The 20807-nt window shown below is 43.5% G+C and overlaps 1 protein-coding gene across 4 annotated transcripts in view; it reads left to right on the plus strand.

Annotated features, from left to right (window-relative positions):
• The window catches only part of PRICKLE2 (prickle planar cell polarity protein 2), a 343702-nt gene that overhangs the window by 175066 nt on the left and 147829 nt on the right, over nt 1-20807 (plus strand). Inside the window, exon 1 of one of the 4 annotated variants that reach the window (XM_070776355.1) lies at nt 296-19264. The exons of the other annotated variants lie outside the window; for them this stretch is intronic. The gene's annotated coding sequence lies outside the window, so the exon portion shown is untranslated. Of the gene's footprint in view, nt 1-295; nt 19265-20807 lie in introns of those variants that run through there. 4 annotated transcript variants of the gene reach the window in all.

Here is a 20807-nt window from a genome sequence, read left to right on the forward strand (position 1 = left end):
GCTGTGTAATCAAATAGGAGCGCTCTGGGTGAATAGAAACTCAGTATGATACTCTGAGGTCAGTGAGAGGAAGCAAAGGGAATCTTTTTTTTTTTTTTCCCCCAGCTACTAAAACAATGGTAATTCTAGTTGAATATAATGAAACTTTATGGAAATTGCATGGAGAATTTCCCAAAAAGTTGTGTTGTTTTTTTTTCTCAAGGTCTAAATGACAAAGGATTCTTTCCCAGTATACTTAGCATTTGATTGCCATGCAGTTTTGATTTTTTTGGGGGGGCGTGGGGGAGGACGCTGCAGAGGGTGATGTTGTCTTTTTATACCCTGTTGCTCTGTGTGACAAGCAGAGGAAGACTCGTTTTTTGCAAAGATTTCTATCTGGATGTCTTCCAGAAGATACAAAAGATGGAGGGTCAGTGGAGGGGACAGACAGATGCAGGTACTGTGGAATTCAGTGTCAGGGAAAACTCACGTATGATTTCCCTGCAAGTGTAGCCCAAAGGCCTTTGAGAATTGCCTCACAATTGACTTTTAGTAGTCAGCTTGCATACAGCAATCATACCCATCACAAGGGTCTCCCTCTTCACGGAACACCTTTCCAGGCAAGATACCAGACATCAGGGAGTGTGTAGGTGACATTGCTTATCACATCTCTGAAAGTTTGCCTTGTGCTGCTTTTTCTTTAAAAAAGAAAAAAAAAAGTGACCACTTGATTTCTTAGTCCCATTTACAAAAGATCCCTTTGTATTCACCTATGCTATAATGTTTCCAGGGATTGAGGCTTTATTTAGGTTTTTGAGGATGAATGATTATCTGTTGAGTTAGCTTTCAGATAAAGTCTGATTTTGAACCTCAGTTTGTCTAGCCTAGAGAAAATGTCTCATATTAACATGTTATAATTGATGATGGCAACCATTAGCTATTAACTTCCTGAGTCTTTGCCAAGCACAGAATGCCATGTCTTACCAAGCTTTCTTAGACAGTCTGATGCATGAGAATACCCTTCAGAGAGTCTGTTTCTCAGGGTCTCGGGTATGACCTAGAAATCTGTGTTTTAAGAAGCATCTCTGGTGGGTCCTTGGACTCTCCCTAGGGACACACTTGCCTTTTCATTTATTATCCTTTAAAATCTTGACAGTAAGCCCGGCACAGTAGATGCAGTTATCATCTCTGTTTCACAGATGAGGAAGCATAGGCTCAGAAAGGTTCAGTAGCTCCTCTGGGTCACAAAGCTACCAAGTGGGACTTAAAACCTGTGACTGTCCAAACTCAGTGTCCTTGGCGCTCACGCTAATCTTCTCTTAACAGTTTGGATCTAGTGACCCCTCCCCCAACTCTCTGTGCCACACCCTTCCCTGCTGGGACATCATAAATATGCGGCGGGTGGCTGCAGTCCATGAGGGCCTCTTGTGGCCAAATGTAGGGAGGTTGCGTGGGGTGTAGTGATTCATGTTCATCGTGGAGGAGCGTCTGGCTCATTCGCCTTCGGTTCTCTGTTGGGCCAAGACGACAAAAGGTCAGATTGAGTACTTCGGAGGGGAGGTGCTTTTCAGCCCTGCAGCTTTTGGAATCCATAAGGCATCTCTGTGTCCTCTAAGGGCTCCTTCCATAGTCCCCAGTGTCTCTTCTTTCTTTTTCTCCAGACACTTCCTTCAGGCTCTTCCCACAAGACTGTTCACAGTTCACACATCCAACAGGACTGAAGCCTTTCCCTGTTGCCCGTCAGCTGAGCCCACACGGAGCCCCTCTTTTTCCTCCATCTTTTGCATAACCGCCTCCCCCCAGATAGATTGCTGAAGAAAGCAAACACCAAGGGAAGGTTGTAAAGAAAGGAGCAGAGGCGAGGAGGAGCCTCATTTTCTGTCTCCAGCTTGATTCTCCCTTGGCCTGACCTGACCTGATTTCTCTTGCCCCTGGGCTCATGGACCGGGGCTGATTTCCAGTTGCTTAATTGCTGCAGGACTGTGATACAGGGCAAACCACTTAACCTCATGCACTTTGCCTCCATTATCTGTAAAATGGAGTGTTCATGTCAACCCTTTCTCCTTTGGCTACTAGTGACATAACGTCTGTAAGAACACTTTAGACTTTGTTCTGACACATTTTGAAGCCATGATCCCGTTGCCTTCTAGCAGTGGTTCCCCTACAGTGTCGTAGGAAACACCTGTATGGCAAATGGTTCTTCTAAACGAGAAAGCAAAAATGTGGTTCCATGTGTATTTGGAAGAAGCAATACCCTATAACTCTTTTCTGAGGCATCACAATTCATACTAGCATATTCAAGGCTCTAAGCCCTGGAGTAGGGAAACCTGTTTTAACTATGACTTCGCACCTTCATTTATAGCTCAGTTGATAAAGAATCCGCCTGCAATGCAGGAGACCTGGGTTTGATCCCTGGGTTGGGAAGATCCCCTGGAGAAGGGAAAGGCTACCCACTCCAGTATTCTGGCCTGGAGAATGCCATGGACTAGGCAGTCTATGGGATCACAAAGAGTCGGACATGACTGAGCGACTTTGACTTCACTTCACTTTGTACCTTCCCTGCTAATGTGACCCCAGAACCCCTTTTGTAGCCTGACTCACTAACATGCTGCAAATGCACTTGGGGCAAATCTGTTACACATCAGGATGTGAGCTCTTCTTGTAAGTAGCCTTTAGACAAGTCAGGAAAGATGTACCCATTTGAATGCAGAGTTCCAAAGAATACCAAGGAGAGCTAAGAAAGCCTTCCTCAGTGATCAGTGCAAAGAAATAGAGGAAAACAATAGAATGGGAAAGACTAGAAATCTCTTCAAGAAAATTAGAGATACCAAGGGAACGTTTCATGCAAAGATGGGCTCAATAAAGGACAGAAATGGTATGGACCTAACAGAAGCAGAAGATACTAAGAAGAGGTGGCAAGCATACACAGAAGAACTACACAAAAAAGATCTTCATGACCCAGATAATCACGGTGGTGTGGTCACTCACCTGGAGACAGACATCCTGGAATGTGAAGTCAAGTGGGCCTTAGGAAACATCGCTACGAACAAAGCTAGTGGAGGTGATGGAATCCCAGTTGAGCTCTTTCAAATCCTAAAGGATGATGCTGTGAAAGTGCTGCACTCAATATGCCAGCAAATTTGGAAAACTCAGCAGTGGCCACAGGACTGGAAAAGGTCAGTTTTCATTCCAATCCCAAAGAAAGGCAATGCCAAAGAATGCTCAAACTACTGCACAATTGTACTCATCTCACACGCTAGCAAGGTAATGCTCAAAATTCTCCAATCCAGGCTTCAACAATATGTGAACTGTGAACTTCCAGATGTTCAAGCTGGATTCAGAAAAGGCAGAAGAACCAAAGATCAAATTGCCAACATCCCTTGGATCATCAAAAAACCAAGAGTTCCAGAAAAACATCTGCTTTATTGACTATTCCAAAGCCTTTAACTGTGTGGATCACAACAAACTGAAAAATTCTTCAAGAGATGGGAATACCAGACCACCTGAACTGCCTCCTGAGAAATCTGTATGCAGGTCAAGAAGCAACAGTTTGAACTGGACGTGAACAAGAGACTGGTTCCAAATAGGGAAAGGAGTACGTCAAGTTTGTATATTGTCACCCTGCATTTTTAATTTATGTACAGAGTACATATCATGAGAAATGCCGGACTGGATGAAGCGCAAGCTGGAATCAAGATTGCCCGGGGAAATATCAGTAACTTCAGATATGCAGATGACACCACCCTTATGGCAGAAAGTGAAGAACTAAAGAGCCTCTTAATGAAAGTGAAAGAGGAGTGTGAAAAGGTTGGCTTAAAGCTCAACATTCAGAAAAGTAAGATGATGGCATCGGGTCCCATAACTTCATGGCAAATAGATGGGGAAACAATTGAAACAGTGAAAAACTTTTTTTGGGAGGGCTCCAAAATCACCCCAGGTCATGACTGCAGCCATGAAATTAGAAGAGGCTTATTCCTTGGAAGAAAAGTTATGACCAACCTAGGCAGCATATTAAAAAGCAGAGACATTACTTTTCCAACAAAGGTCCATCTAGTCAAAGCTTTGGTTTTTCCAGTGGTCATGTATGGATGTGAGAGTTGGACTACAAAGAAAGCTGAGTGCCAAAGAATTGATGCTTTTCAACTGTGGTGTTGGAGAAGACTCTTGAGAGTCCCTTGGACTGCAAGGAGATCCAGCCAGTCCTAAAGGAAATCAGTCCTGAATATTCATTGGAAGGACTGATGCTGAAGCTGAAACTCCAATACTTTGGCCACCTGATGCGAAGAACTGACTCATTTGAAAAGACCTTGATGCTGGGAATGATTGAAGGTGGGAAGAGAAGGGGACAACAAAGGATGAGATTGTTGGATGGCATCACTGACTCAGTGGACATGTATTTGAGTAAGCTCCTGGAGTTGGTGATGGATAGAGAAGCCTGGTGTCTTGCAGACTATGGGGTCGCAAAGAGTTGGATTTGACTGAGGGACTGAACTGAACTGAGACAAGTCACTCCCTCTCTGAATCTCACTTTCCTTCTCTTTGAAATGAGAATACAGAAAGTCCCCTAGATACAGATGAGTTCCCTTCCAATACTGTATTTCTAAGTCCAATTTGTTCATAAGTCCAACAAAGTTAGCCTAGGTACCCAACTAACACAGTTGTCTATATAGTACTGTACTGTAGTATGTTTGGCACCCTACTCCAGTACTCTTGCCTGGAAAATCCCATGGATGGGGGAGCCTGGTAGGCTGCAGTCCATGGGGTCGCGAAGAGTCGGAAATGACTGAGGGACTTCACTCTCACTTTTCACTTTCCTGCATTGGAGAAGGAAATGGCAACCCACTCCAGTGTTCTTGCCTGGAGAATCCCAGGGACGGCGGAGCCTGGTGGGCTGCTGTCTATGGGGTCGCACAGAGTCGGACATGACTGAAGTGACTTAGCAGCAGCAGTAGTAGGTTTGCAATAATACAAATAATACATAAAAAAAGCAAACATACAGAAGCAGTGAAACATTTTTAATCATGCAGTACAGTACCTTGAAAAGCACAGTAGTATAGTACAACAACTGGTGTACAGGGGTTGGCATGGAGAGTTACTGATGGGAACAGGGAGACAAGCTGGGAGATGGTAGAGTTGAAGGATCGTTAACAGTAGGAGACAGAGGGCCAGCTGCAGTTTCGCTCATGTGTGATGTTGATGGAATACATGTTCACATGTTTGAAAGATCGTAACCTGAAGGTTCGTATGTACAGGACTTTCTGTAATAGTGAGACCTGCGCTACAGAGTTTTGGGTACTCTGTAGGGAAATAAAAGATGCAGGGATCACCCTCCACTGGCCAGGAACATTTGCATGAGTGCATCATTCCCTCCTTCCTGTGGTTTTCCCCTTCCTTCAGCTGACTTCTCTGTATCCTACTTGCGGCATCTTCCTCTTGCCTCAATTTCCTTTGCTGCTCTTTCTCCTGAACTGCTCCTATCCTCTTCTCGTTCTTCTCCTTTTTGTCTTTATTTGCTCCCTTGCTGACATCATCCAGTCCATGGCTTCCTGTGATGACTTACATCCATGAGTTCCTGTGAAGATTTACATCTTCAGCCTGGACCTCTCGCCTGAACTCCAGGCTTACTCGTACAACTCTTTTCTGAGCATCTTCATTAGGCGTTCAGTGAGCTTCTTGAACCTGACGTGTGAGAGCACAACTGGAGATATATTCTCCTCCCCAAGCCTTTACCATTGGCAGGGCAGCCAATGGTGACCTCCAGCCATCCAGTTGTTTGAGCTACAAGCTTTTGGCATCTTTGATCTTTCTCTTTGCACACACTCCCATGTCCAGTGTAGTGAAAATGAGTCTTTTCACCTCTCCCTCAAAAACAGATCCCACATTGGACATGGGAGAGGGAAGACTGATGGAAAGGGAACTAGAAGTCACTTTCTTGGGTACAAAAACTGCTTTACGTTCTTGGTAGAGTATGGGTTTCATGTGTATAAGCATCTGTCAAAATGGATCAGACTCTGCGTAGAAGATACAAGTTTGGCTGTAGGTAAATTACACCTCAGTAAGCAATGACAGAAAAGATGTTTATCCCCAAGGGAACACCGCTCACCTCTCCACAGGCACAGCTTTATATAGGTGACCATTGTTTCTCACTTTGATTACTCAGTAACCTTCCCAAATACCTACTGTTTTTAAAGCTTAAATCAGTTCTCACCCTTCCTCCGTGTAACAGCTTCCATCAGCTTCCCATCCAATAAGAACAAAATCCATTTTACCACGGACTTTGAGATGCCTCCCTCTTCCCCACAATCTTAACAAAGCCTGACCCTAGTCTGCCTCTGCAAGGACACCTTCTTCCCCAAACAGTCATCCCCATGCTCCAGCCCCTCTGGCCCTTCACATCCAAGGTCCTGCCTGCCTCTGGGCCTTTGTATTTGCTCTTCTTCCTGCTTGGAATGCCCTTCCTCTAGAACTTGGCCTGGCTAGCAGCTTCTCATCATCAACATCCTCAGCTTAAATGTCATTCTGCCAAGATGACTTCCTACCTGGCTTTGCTTTGCTACTCACACCCTGCAACTCACTGTGTTTCTCTTTGCCACATCATGTTCTTTCTTTCTGTCCAGAGCATTTCTCAAGGTATAAAATATTTGTTTTTCTTGGTGATCACTGTCTGCCTCTCCCTAAATCCCTGATGGGCGGAAACTGTGTTACTCAATGTCCATCCTCAGTGTGCAATTCGTGGCACCTTGTAGGGGCTCACAGAGCTGCCTAACCATGACCTTGCTCAGGGTCTGACACAGAAACTGCAAGAAAATTGTTACCTAAAATAGATGGTTAAATTACTTAATATACATTGTTAAATTAAGAATATTTTTATTACTGTTCTCAACTCCTTCTTCCTTTTAGGGGATGGAGGTATGACTGATAACCTTCATAGCCTCATTGATTCCATGTACTTAATGTTTCTAATTTTCAGATTTTTTTAAAAATTATAAAACAAGATCAGTGGTAGTTACCCCTTGTGGAAGTCTGTATACCCCACTGAGAAAGGTGTTCTTACAGTAGGAGTGAGGCATCCGTGTTTCATCACCTTCTAAAATTGCATCCCCAGCTAATGGTTTTCTTTGAAGACCCCGAGCTTCTGAACTTTCCTGCTGGGGAAGTTTGATCAGATGCAGCTGCTGCTCTGGGATTTCACTCAGGATGCAAAGATTTAAAAAATCAACTGCAGTTCCCATGAATGGGTTTGGAACTCAGAGGGCAGTAAATGCATGTATATTTTAATTTGTTGGAGAAAATTATGCCCAGAGAACAAAGATTAGACTGCATGTAGAGTACCCTAAACCCTCCCCTCTCTGCTCCCAAAAGTACTCACCATCATTGCTGGAGTTCTGGTTTAAAAATCAGAGCAAAGGTTATGCATTCTAGAAATGGAGGTGGGGGGAAAGTCAATAAATATTGGTGGGCATGAGAACATTCTTTTGGGGCAAGAAGAAAATAATACAGATGTTTCTGAAAACCCACAAGCCGTGGTTTGTTTATTTGTATTGTCTGTTGAGTTACTCCCTGGAGAAAGAAACAGCAACCCACTCCAGTATTCATGCCTGGAAAATCCCATGGACCGAGGAGCCTGGTGGGCTACAATCCATGGGATCGTAAAGAGTCGGACACGACTGAACGACTTCTGTGTTCTGTGTGTGTGTTGAGTTACTAGGACGGGAATAGTACATAGATCTTATTTGCCTGGAGCTCTGGTTAAGGACTAGGGGACCCTATCAGAGCTTGGGGGATTGTGTTGTGATTGATTAGCAATATCTGCCATGGGCAAGAACCATGTCTGGTTTTACACATAAAGAATTGTTAGATTTTGAAGGCCCTGTGGAGCTCATCCAGTCCAGCTCTTGATCTGATAACTACAATGCTGTGGTGGTTGTTGCTGTTCAGTCACTAAGTTGTGTCCATCTCTTTGTGACCCCATGGACTGCACCTCACCAGGCTTCCCTGAGCTTCATTGTCTCCTTGGAGTTTGCTCAAACTCCTGTCCATTGAGTCAGTCTTATGGCATCCATGAGATGCCATCCAACCATCTCATCCTCTGTGCTTAGGAGGCTTTAAAAAAGTAATCATGAACTTGGCAAAGTAATAACTCTTAATTTTTTAGGCCTTTGTCCCCTCGTGGGTATCATCCTTGTTGTCAGCATGGCATACTGCACATCTTCCTAGGACTGCTCGCTGGGCTCTTCCTGTGAAGTTTGGGAAATTCTGCATCACTATAGCTCCTTCTCCAAGAAACGTAAAGCACAATAAACATACTAAACGTCTTGAGAAATCTAAGTGTAAAGAACCCTGTCTGAGATTAATTCCCAAACCTGTGTGACCCCAGGATGCTTCTCAGGGACTCCTGTGGCTATCTTATAAAATATTGTTTACACGATGGTGCATGAATGTTTAGTTAAGGCGGAGCATGTTCATTTCCTATGGCTGCTTTACCAAATTTCCGTAAATCGGCAGTAGTTTATCCTCTCATTGTTCTGGAGGTCAGATGTTCGAAAACCAATGTGTTGGCAGGGCCATACTCCCTCCAGAGGCTCTGGGAGAGAATTCATTCTTTGCCTCTTCCAGGTCCTGACGTTGCCAGCAGCCGGTGTTCCTTGGTTTGTGGCCACATCACTGCATATCTGCTTCCATCTTCACACTGTCCTGTCCTCTGTGCATGCGTTATGTCCCCCTCTGCCTTACTCTAATGAGGACACGTACACAATGACATTTAGGACCCAACCAGATGAGCTGGGATAACTTTCTCCCTTCAAAATCCTCATTTAATTATATCTGCAAGGACCCTTTTTCCTAATAAGGTAGCATTCACAGGTTCTAGGACTTAAGACATGCACATATTTTTAGGGGGACAGTTTTCAACCCTCCAGGGGCATGTTGACTCAAAACTTAGGAGACCTGAATCCAGATCTCTTTTTGCCAAGAACTTTCCCTGACTTGCATCCCATCCATATGCTTATATCAGGTCAGGGTGCATGTCTTTACCCCTCAGAACCTCAATTTCCTCCACTGTAAAATGGGATGTCATTGCATATACTTTATAGTTTTATTATAGAGGTTAAATAATACTTGTACAGTGTTTGGCACAGGTGAACATTGAGTAAACATGAGCTTATTACTATAATTATATATATTTGCTATTGTTACAGCTACTAACATTATGATTGTATCCCTTCTCTTTGAACCTTATGGTCAAATGAATTTATGTGGGTGTCTCATCCCTGAAATATCCAGGGCTTCTTTCAAAACTAGCAAACTATGATTCCCTATCTGTTAGAGGTCACACTGTATGTTTTGAATCTTTTCAAATGAACATATCCTGTGCTTATAAAGGGAACACAGCCCTGTCACCAGCACACAGATTAAGAATAAAACGTCACCAGTGTCAGAGTGGCCCCTCCTGCCCCTGCCTTTCTTCTAGTGTGATAGGTTTTGCCTGTTTTTGTACTTGACTCTAATGGAATCATCCTCTTTTTGTACCTGGGTTTTTTCCGTTCAATATTCTGTTAGTGAGATTCGGTCATTTTGTTGTATGTGGTTGTAGATCATTCATTATAATTGTATACAATTCTGTTTTTAAGTAAATCACAATGTATCCATCCCATCCCCACCCCCAACCCCCGGCCGCATGGGCATTTGGTTAGTTTTTAGTTAGAGGCTATTACAGAGAATGCTGCAAGAGACATTCCCCATATCCTCCTGGGGAACATTTAGTGCTGAGACAAAATACATGATAACTGTTAATCAGAAACTCTCTCCCCCACCTCCCATTCCAACTGCCTGCTTCAGATTCTTTGCAACGTGAATAACTCATAACCAGGGGTCACAGATGATCTAAAGGAGCTGATCCCTTTCCCAGGCTTACCCGGCACCTCCTAAGCCGTTGGCGAAGCCTCTCTTTCCTTGATGTGTTGAAATCTTTTGAACCTCCACACTTTCCAGAGTGCTTTCCCTTGGCCTGCCTTCCAGGGGGCTGAGCCTGGATGTGGTAATTCGAAAGAGTCAACACCCAGCCAGAGACAAGGCTCTGTCTCCCAGCGTCCCACTCAGTGCCACCGCATTCAGTTACACCCCTATGCCAGCGCCAAGCCCTTTCTTCCCAGTGAGGGCCGCCTGAGTCCCTTTCTTTCCCCATCTGGAGCTGTTGCTGCACTTGTTCTGCACCTTCATTTCATACTCCCAAGCCTGGTATTTGAAACAACTCAAACTCTTACAGATTAGAGCATGTCCAACTGAAGGTTGGGGGTAGAAGGGTGGGGAAAGGGGCAGACACAGACTGGCTGAGAAACGTGTGCATGAGCCAGAAACTTGGCACCATTGCCCAAAAAGGTTGGGAGATGCCAGTTTAACTCAGCCATGTAATTTTCCTTTTGTTGGAGAAGGTTGGAACTCACGTTTGAACTGCTCCTGAACTGTTCCACGAGAGGCTCTTCCTAGATGCCCAGATTGAGTCTGACCACGATTGAAGCATTACTACCATGTGGCGAATGGTGGAATCATACATGTGACTTTGCCCAAGGTTCCATTTATTTGTACCAGATGGGCAATTTACACCAGTCACATCTGGAGTTAGGTGGGGAAATGTCGGAAGGATAGCATGCCCAGTTACCAAAACGTTCTAGAGAGATGTAAATGAAATTAGGCTTGTCTTATCCCTTTGAGTCACTCACTGTGTCCCTTTTTTGGTTAGGTGGCCTTAAAGATACAGGTCTATGACTGGTGAATGGGAAACAATGTATTGTGTCTTTGTTGTGCTTGTTATGTTTATTTTTTATTGCCTGGTGACCAAGAAGTATCAAAGAAAGTGGAGATGCTTGGGAAGGGTGAGGTTAACTGGAAGATTTTTTTTTACTAAGTCAACAAAGAATTAAGCCATACTTTTCCGTAGGGTTATAAGATCTTGCGAAAAGGAACAAATAATAGAGTAACTTCATTGCCAAGCTTTTTAGGAGATTTAATTATAATAATAGCTGTCGTTTATTGAGCATTTTCTATAAGATTAGCAGTGTATTTAGAACTTGTCTATATCATGGGTCAACAGATGTTTTCGGTAAAGAGCCGAATAGTAAGTATTTTACATTTTGCAGGACAAGGCAAAGGCAAGGACAGTTTGTAGGTATTTAAGTAATGAAAAAGCAGATTTCCACCACATTTTTTTATTGAAAAATTCAAAATATGATAACAGATGAGTATAACTTTTTCATAATACAGGTGTACTAATGAAAAGGATAGAATTCTTTTTTGAGCCGGTGGGGATTAGAGTTATCATTTCCTCTCAGATTGATTGCAAATGTTCATCTCTAAAAATCACTCTTAACTCCTGAGCCACACAAAAACAGGTGGTTGACTGGATTTGGCCTGCAGGGTATAATTCTATTTACATTACTGCTGAGCTTTATTTATCAGTAATGATGAAGTTGAGCTGCACAGGACCGAGAAAACCTTACCAGTGGCATAGATGAGTTGGCATGTATTTCTCTCCCTGTGAAAGGAGTTTAGAGATGGATGTCCAGGGCTGGTCTGGCAGTTTCGCTATGTCAAAGAGACCTAGGCATCTCTTTTCCAGCCCTGCTAACCTCAGGATATGTTTCTGTTCCTCAGGGTCATTCCACTGTCCCAGCTGCTGCACCACATCTGTATTCCAGACAGCAAAACACAAAGGGAGAAAAAGAGAGTATCTCCTCTTTCTTTTTTTAATCTCTTGGGGCTTTTCTTTGAAGTATAGTTAATGTAGAACATTATGTTAGTTTCAGTTGTACAGCAAAGTGATTCAGTTATACACACACATACAAACATACATTCTTCTTCAGATTGTTTTCCATTAGAGGTTATTATAAAATACTGAGCATGGCTCCCTGTCCTATGCAGTCAGTCCTTGTTGGCTATCTGTATTATATATGCTGCTGCTAAGTCACTTCAGTTGTGTCCGACTCTGTGTGACCCCATAGACAGCAGCCCACCAGGCTCCCCCGTCCCTGGGATTCTCCAGGCAAGAACACTGGAGTGGGTTGCCATTTCCTTCTCCAATGCGTGAAAGTGATATAGTAGTGTATAAATGTTAATCCAGAACTCCTAATTTATCCCCCCTCCCTCCTGCATCTACTGTATTTTAAGGAGATTCTCCAAGTCCCACCCAAGCCCACTGTTACCTTCTTGGCCAGAACGTGGTCATGTGACCACACAGCTCTGCAGAAGAGGTAGGGCAATATAGTATCTCCTCCAGCTGTTAATGTGCATAGACAACTATTGCAATCCTGTTCCTGAGGGGACAAGAGAGAGGCTGGGACGAGTGTATGTAACAGGCAGGAAGAGATGAGTATCGTTGGAGAGATGAGTATCTTCCCCAAGGTCTTGTGGGAGCAGACTGGATTTGAACGGGGTCAGCCCAGCCTCCTGTTCACTTCTCCCCCTCCTGTGACTGGCCTTAAGCTTTGCCAGGAGGAGCACATGCACAAGTTTAGGAATCAGGTGACGGGTGATTTTTACCCTTGCTGCTTCCAAAGACATTCCCAGGGTACCTATAAGGAAAAATGATGACCATCATTCTTCAGTGGAGAGCCCTGTGAAGGCTGGACCAGGTCACATGGCTGTAGTTGAAGCCTAAACCCGGCCTCCTACCTCCCCCTAAACATGAGTGTATATCTGGAGATCCTGCCAAACCATCTGTCCATCACAGAGCAGCGACCAACCCGCTGAGGCATGCACCCAGAGAGGACGCTGGCGGACCTTGCTGTAAGCCCACCGACCTACCACCCTGCATAAGAGCAAGGACGTGGCAGTGAGGAAACAGTGCCTGGATCTGTGGCCCCTTAAAGTGACCCTTCTCGCTGCTCTGGCTGAGAATTTAGCCAGCAGGTTCCCAACTTCTTATGCTGAGTGGGAAGCTATGTACGAAGTTTCAGACACTTTCCACAGACAACATAAACTTCATACTACATACTTCTTTATACTACATATGTAGAAGGAATCTGAAACTTCATATTTTTGTGTCTACATATTTATGTATGTATACATATATAAATACGTGTATATGCATATTTATATGCAGTATGTAGATATGGATATAGATAAAGATATGGGTATCCAGCTGAGAGAGCATTTGAGTGCCTAAGTGTGTTAATCACTCAGTCGTGTCCGACTCTTTGTGACCCCATGGACTGTAGCCTACCAGGCTCCCCTGTACATGGGATTTCCCAGGCAAGAATGCTTGAGTAGGTTGCCGTTTCCTCCTCCAAGGGATCTTCATGAGCTAGGGATTGAACCTGGGTCCCCTGTATTGCAGACAGATAGTTTACCATCTGAGCCAACAGGGCCTAGTATATTTGAATGCTTGCCAAATGCCAAATCATTTCTCTCACTTAATGTCACAGTAGTCCTTTGGGGTACCATCATCATCTCCATTTTAAGGATGAGAAAATACAGTATTGAGAGCTTAAATAATCTTATCTAAGACCACACAGCTAGTAACCTAGGCATTTAGACGTGAGATTTCACTTTCAATTCTCTTGTTCCTGATTATAATACTGAAGGCACCCTGTGAGATAAAAGCTGTAATAGCGTTTTCAGCAGAGCTCATGGAATTACAAGGGGCGGAATGATTCATTTTGACTTGGGAGGTATAGGGAAAGCTTCCCAGAGGTGGTGACATTTGATCTGGACTCAAAAAATGATTAGGACCATGTGGGTGGGAAGGATGAAATCTGCTGAGACAAATGATTGTTGGCCAAAGATATTATACCGGGCTTCCCTGGTGGCTCAGTGGTAAAGAATCTGCCTGCCAATGCAGAAGACGCAGGTTCAACCCCTGGGTTGGGAAGATTCCCTGGAGAAGGAAACAGCAACCCACTCCAGTATTCTTGCCTGGAAAATCCCATAGACAGAGGAACGTGGTGAGCTATAGTCCATGGGGTTGCAAGAGAGTTTGACATAGTGACTAAACAACAACAACAAAGCTATTATATAATATACTCTAATAGTAAAACTAGCCCGGGTTGGTTAAGAGGTGAGAAATGGGTTTAGTGCCCTGTCCTCTGTGCACCTTCCTTTGACTGTTACCATCACCCTAGAAATAGCTGATCCATATTTCTAAGGTGGCGTCTTGTCTTCGTGTGTTTCAGGGTTGTCTGTCACACTAGGGGACAGGGGCAAAGCCTCTCTCCCAGTAGATGACTTGCACTGAGTGGTGATGGTCTGGCAGCAAATGGTTTGTTCCTCGCAGTTCTGTATTCATGACTCAGGTGTATCTAAACCTTCTGTGTGTTAGCATAAAGGGATCTATCTCGTCAATTAGAGAGGAGGTGGAAGTAGGTTTTAGTAATGAGGCTCCTGCATAATCACATCAGCAGGCTAAGGAGAGACCGTTAAATAGTTACTGGATTGTTTCATTAACATTTTCGCTGTGCCTACTGTGGACTCTGGAACTCTCTGGACAATGCAGTTGTCTATCGCCAAGCCAGAGATGGGAACATTGGTTGCACCACAGTCTACACCCCTATGATCAGGAGCCTCTGTCCATCTCAGGGCCCCAGAGAGATGCTACTAATCATCTCAAGTTGCTCAGGGAGACTCTGTGGAAGGTGCAGAGAGTGAGATGCCCAGGCACTGAAGGAGCATCAGGTGCCCCACCTTGAAACGCCTCCTGTGAGATCAGCCAACCTCACTGATGCACATTTCAAGTTGCCCTTCAGTTTTTTTCCTCAAGGTCATTGTTTCTCGAGAATTTTGTTTATGCTATTTCTTACTTTGTTTTGTTGGAGTACAGTTGATTTACAATATCATGTTAGTTTCAGGTATACAGCACAGTGATTCAGTTATACATAGGTATACATATATATGTATATATATATTCTTTTTCAGATTGCTTTCCCTTATAGGTTAGGTTATTACAAGATATTGAGTGTAGTTAAACTGAAAACCACAGTAAGATGTAGATCCTTGCTGCTTTTTTTCCTCCTTCTCAGTTGAAAGGATTCTTTAAACGGAGCTGCGTCCTCCTGGGTGATAGACTGAAGGTCTCTCATCAGCAGGTCTAGCATTTGTTCACCTTCCAAATAAGGCATGCTGTAGGTACTCCGGCCCCCGAGAGGTCTTGAGCTGGTCAAGGAGTCAATTATTATGCATTAAAAAGCAATTTGTCATCTAGCATTGTGAACTCTTGTGTTATTTTTAGGCCTGGTCTTTTGATTTATGTGGCGTGCAAGGACGGGGTCTCTCCCATGAACTTCTGGAGGGTTGATGGAAGAATAACCAGGGTGAGGGTGAAAAGACAAGTGTGGGTAGGACTCTGAATAACTTTGTGATAATCCAAAAATTCAGGAGTTTGAAGCAAGGACTTTGGGGTCAAATAACACTTCAGATCCCAGCTCTGCATCTTCTTGTTTTTATGACATTCACTGGGTTCCTTGCACCACTGAAGTTTCAGTTTCTTTACCTATAATGTGGACTAATTATAGTGTCTACCTCAGCAAATGGCTTGGAGGACAAAATGAGATAATGCACATAAAGCCATTTGCGGAATACTTGGTACTTAGCAATTATTTCATAATTGATACCTTTATTATTATTTCTTGAACTTTTCATTTCAACCTAGAACTGTCTAGCCTTTGAACTTTCTGTAAGGCCAGATGGGAGATGCATCTTGAATAATTAAAATATGGAAATCCAAACTGGAAGGTGTGAAAAAGAGGTCATTTAATCTAGGGGGTTGCATATTCTGGCCCTCTGGCTATGTCTAGCCTGCAGCTTTTCTTTTTTTTTTAATAAAGTTTTCTTGGAACACATCCGTGCCCTTTTATGTATGTATTATCTGTGGCTTTTGTCATACTGCAGGGACAGTTAAGTAGTTGTGACAGAGACTCTATGAACTACATGGCCCTCAAAGCCTAAAATATTTTCTCACTGAGCCATTATTTTAAAAGTTGGTTGACCCCTGGTGTAATCCACTGAGGTTTTACCCCCGAAGGAACCGAGTCCCAGTCAGTCAGTTCAGTCGCTCAGTTGTGTCCTACTCTTTGCAACCCCATGGATTGCAGCACACCAGGCTTCCCTGTCCGTCACCAACTCCCAGAGCTTGCTCAAACTCATGTCCATTGAGTCAGCAATGCCATTCAACCATCTCATCCTCTGTCATCCCCTTCTCCTCCTGCCTTCAATCTTTGCCAGCATTGGGGTCTTTTCCAATGAGTCAGCTCTTTGCATCAGGTGGCCAAAGTATTGGAGCTTCAGCTTCAGCATCAGTCCTTCCAATGAAGAATAAGGACTGATTTCCTTTAGGATTGACTGGTTTCATCTCCTTGCAGTCCAAGGCACTCTCAAGAGTCTTCAGAGGAAGGCAAAGACCTGTGGAGATAAGCAGCCAAGTCTCTAATGTGAATTCCCTGACTCCTGTGCCAACGCTCCCCCCATTATGCAGGCTGCCTTCTGGCTTGGCAAGGAAGGGGATTATACAAGGTATAGAGAAAAGCTCCTGCCGCTTGAAAACTGTTTCAAATAGACCAGCAAATGGCCAGCAAGTAGACCAATTGTGTCACAGAGGAAGTGTTCTCCTAGAGGTACAAGATCAGCACTGAGGTGGTGCAGGATGGCACCCACCCCTCCGTTACCATATCAGCTGAAGGTGTTCTAGTCTCATGCTCAATTTTCCCCAGCCTGGCAACCCGTGGGTGGGGAGGGGACACACTTCCACTGTTCCTCCAGTATGTGGTTGCGGTGGGTGGGCATAGTTGATGATGACCAAGTATGAACCTTCCTGGGAGAGAAAGCTGGTGGGGGAGGTTGTTTTCATAGGCTTTTTTGATTCAGAGTCTGTCCCCATCTTTTGATTGCCTTGTATTTTTCCTTTTGTTATTTCCTGCATGAAGCACTTCATTTATTCCTCCCAGCAGCCTTACAAGGTAGGAAACTATTGATACCATACATTTACAGGGGAGGAATGGAAGCTCACAGCGATTAATAATTTGTTCAAGGTCACAAGGTCAGTGGTGGAGCCAAGCCTGAATGAAGCCTGTCAGATTCCAAAGAAAGGAAGGCGCATACTGGAAGTGAGGGAAGAATGTTGGCTTGAGTGCAGGCTATGCCTATTGTTGTTGTTAATACTGAGATCATCTTGGGTTGACTCAAATGCATTCTTAAACTCTTTGCTATAATGTCTCCAGTGTGTTTCATTAAAATGTGAGTTCACCCATAGGAAGGTCAGACCAGACAGGCAATAAATCATGTCTGTGTGCAAAGTGGCGAGACCCCCATCCTTCGTACAGGGCAGAGGAGTATGTCTGTCATGTTCATCTATGTGTCCCCAAACCCTCAAACAGAGCCTGGTGTGTATTAGGAGCTTGGTAAATATTTGTGGAGTGTGGACAAACTGGATGGGAAATGTTATGAGTTAAAATACCCAAATGTAACGGGGTTGCTACGCAGCAAAAGAAAACCCAACCTGGGCGAGGGGGTCCAGACACAGACCTGGAGATGGAAAGCTTCAGGCTTGCCGGTCAGGAGGAGCGGCAGTGGGTAACAGACACCCAGATGTGAGCAAGTCCCAGTCTCTGATGGCTCCTCATACTTCTCTGCCCTGTGTGCAAGATGGACTCCGCCTCTGGACAGAAATGTTAAGGGGAACTTAGGGCCGCTTTTCTCCTGCTAGAAAAGGAGAGCTGATTACAGACTTGGAGGAAATGAGGCACACTGATACTGGCGGAGCGTCCAAGGCACAGAATTGAAACACACACGGCGTGTCTGCTATGTCAGGGAACTCCAAGGAGGAGGAGAACTCTGGGGCTGGATCACGGGTATGGTGGATGGGAAAATTCCCATCTCACCCAGGGGCTGGAAGCATTGAAATCAGAGCCCCATGTCATTGATTTACTCATTCTAGTGGAGAACCTCTGTGGGCAGGATGCTTTGCTACAATTAGTGTTCCACAAAACAGTTTCTGCCCTCAAGTGAAAGTCACTCAGTCGTGTCTGACTGTTTGCAACCCCATGGACTATAGAGTCCGTGGAATTTTCTAGGCCAGAATACTGGAGTGGGTAGCCTTTCCTTTCTCCAGGGGATCTTCCCAACCCAGGGATCAAACCCATTGCAAGCTGATTCTTTACCAGTTGAGCCACAAGGGAAGCCCAAGAATACTGGAGTGGATAGCCTGTCCCTTCTTCTGCGGCTCTTCCTGACCGAAGATCGAACCAGGGTCTTCTGCATTGCAGGTGGATTCTTTACCAACTGGGCAATCAGGGAAGCTCTTCTGCCCTCAAGGAGCATCCATTAGAATGTGGGTGATAGTCACATAAATAGTACAAGACTGCAAGTAGAAAAATATTACCTAGAAGATGGGAGTGCGATTCAGACCTGGACAACGGAATGGTCTAGGAATGGAATGAAGTGGACGAGCTGTGGGGTTCAAGAAAAAGGGGGAAAGGGCTATGTAGTCATGAAGGCATTTACTGTATAACTTTGCTGCAGTTGGGGGTTGGGCCTTGAGGTTAAGAATGGTTAAGTTGTACGGTTTCTTGTGAATAATCTTCACACTGAGCCTCCGTTTGACAAGCCCATGACTAGTACTCCAGTTAGTACTAGCTGCTGTTTGGCTAATTTTTTCTCAGATTGTTACTGTATTTATATTATCTTAGAGAAAGGGTAAAGATTATCAGTGTTTTAAAGGTAGTGAATCATAGTGAGGAAAAAATCTCATGTTTGTATATCAGAAGAGTTTCCTTTTTAATCAGTCTGAAATTACTGCTTTGGATGAGGAATCAAAAAATAACTTTCCTGAAGAGTTAAATTCTCAACTCAGCTTCACTTATGTTGAGTTACTAGCCAAGGTAGTGTGTTGTTATGGTGTCTATGAAGTTTGCTGTTAATTGTTTGATTCGGTTTTCTAAGAGGGGTAAAAGATTTGCTACATTTTGCCATATGGAACAGTGGGAGTGAGTAAAGTTTTTTTTTAAAGGGAGATGCATTATCCAAGTGAAGGGCTGAGGTTTTCCAGCTGGATTTGTCTCATTGGCTTCACCTCTCACTCCTTTGATGTGAATGGTGATTGATCTGTGGTTCAAGTCACCACCTGTCTGACAGCTAGAGAGGCTGACCTTTTGCTGTTTGTGTGACAACGGACTTTAATTATTAGCCTGAGCGTGTGGGTGTCCCCACACCCTCATGCCGCTTGCACATTAATTAACATCTTCCCAGTCCTTTGTGACTGGAAACTTACTGGAGAAGAGGGGCAATTTTCCTTTGGAGTTGACTGGTAAGGTTTGTTGTTTGTTTTTTTTTTTTTCTTTTTTTGCCTAATTATTTGCCATTTGGCAATTATTAAATGCTTTCATTGAAATGAATAAGGGAAATGGAAGAGGAGTTGGGTGAAGCAGTGTTCTGCCAAGACAGATCATTAGCAAGAAGTTAGTAGGAATGACTCATGAAAATTAACTGATGTTAAGTGAATTATTTCTAATGTGAATTTTTATTTTCATCTGGTGAGAGGGTGGGCCACCTTTTTTAAAAATGGAAGTATTATGTGCATAGCTTTCTGTTTCTAAATTTTTCAGGAAGTAAAGTTTCAGTTACATAAGTTTTATAGAGGATGGTTGGGGCTTTCAAGTTTTACAGATTAACGTGTGCAGACCTTAGGAAGGCTGTCAGTTTTCCTGACCCAACTGAGGAATGAGTAGCTGACTTCTCATTGCTGACAGGCTGGTGAAAACCAGCCCAGTTACCCAAAGTCACTTTGATCTCAAAATGATTTTACACAGCCACTTGTGTTTGAGGCCCATTAAAAAATGAAATTCCATGCTGTAACTCCTAATTAAATTAATTTTCTTAATTAAGAATCAGTTTGAGTTGTCAGCTCAGTGGTATCCCACACCAGAAGGCCTATCTCATGTGAAGTCTTTGTATCTCAACACACTGCTAAAGGAACTTTAGTGGGGCAATAGTTCATTTTATCCTGTGTCATGGTTATGGCCCAGGTTACTTAGCTTGTGACCTACAGTACTTCAATCTGTGCACTCTTTCTTTTGAAATAGTGTCTTATTAAGTAAGGAGAAAGAGCTTTGTGGCTTGCTTCTAATTGCTGCAGAATTTTGCACAGCTAAACAATGGAATCAGAAGGATCCACCTACAATTAAAGCCTGATTCAGTAAGTTACAGAAGGTTATATATGATGCAAGACAAAAAAGATTGTAAAATAAAAAGTCTTTATTCCCTGAAGATAATAGTCATTTTAAAGTGCTGCTCTTTTTAAACCAGAATGTTTAAAGATACTCTGTAGCCTATAAATCACATGGCAAGGTAATATAAATAGGATGATATGGCTTCAAAAAAAAAAAAACAAAAAAACCTCACTTGTGTCTTATACATATTAAAATGCATGCATAGTAATAGCTGTAACTATTAAACTATATTTTAGAAGCTTTCTGTTTAAATGAGGAAGAAAATATGATATAGATGATTAAAATGTATCATCTAATCAGAGAGCCTGGCCTGCCTGAGAAGGATTCTGAACTGGAAACTGACCATTCAAGAATTCTAGATTTTTGATGCAGCTCTTCCAGTTCCTACTAACTAGCACTCTGGCTTTAGACTAGTCATTTCATCTGTTTTGCTTTTAGGATTTTCATCTACAAAATGAGATGTTCAAATATGTGATTTTTTTTTAAATGAACTTCTTTTTGAGCCTTGAAGACCTCTCTCTGATTAAATATTGGTAAGCTCTGGAATGAACCATGTGGATGAATCTTGCCCCCTTCTTCCCTGGAACTCCTTACTGCATGCAAGGGGCAGGGAAACCTGGG

The sequence above is a fragment of the Bos indicus genome, chromosome 22 (genome assembly GCF_029378745.1).
Source record: "Bos indicus isolate NIAB-ARS_2022 breed Sahiwal x Tharparkar chromosome 22, NIAB-ARS_B.indTharparkar_mat_pri_1.0, whole genome shotgun sequence".
In the NCBI taxonomy this organism is placed as follows: Eukaryota; Metazoa; Chordata; class Mammalia; order Artiodactyla; family Bovidae; genus Bos; species Bos indicus.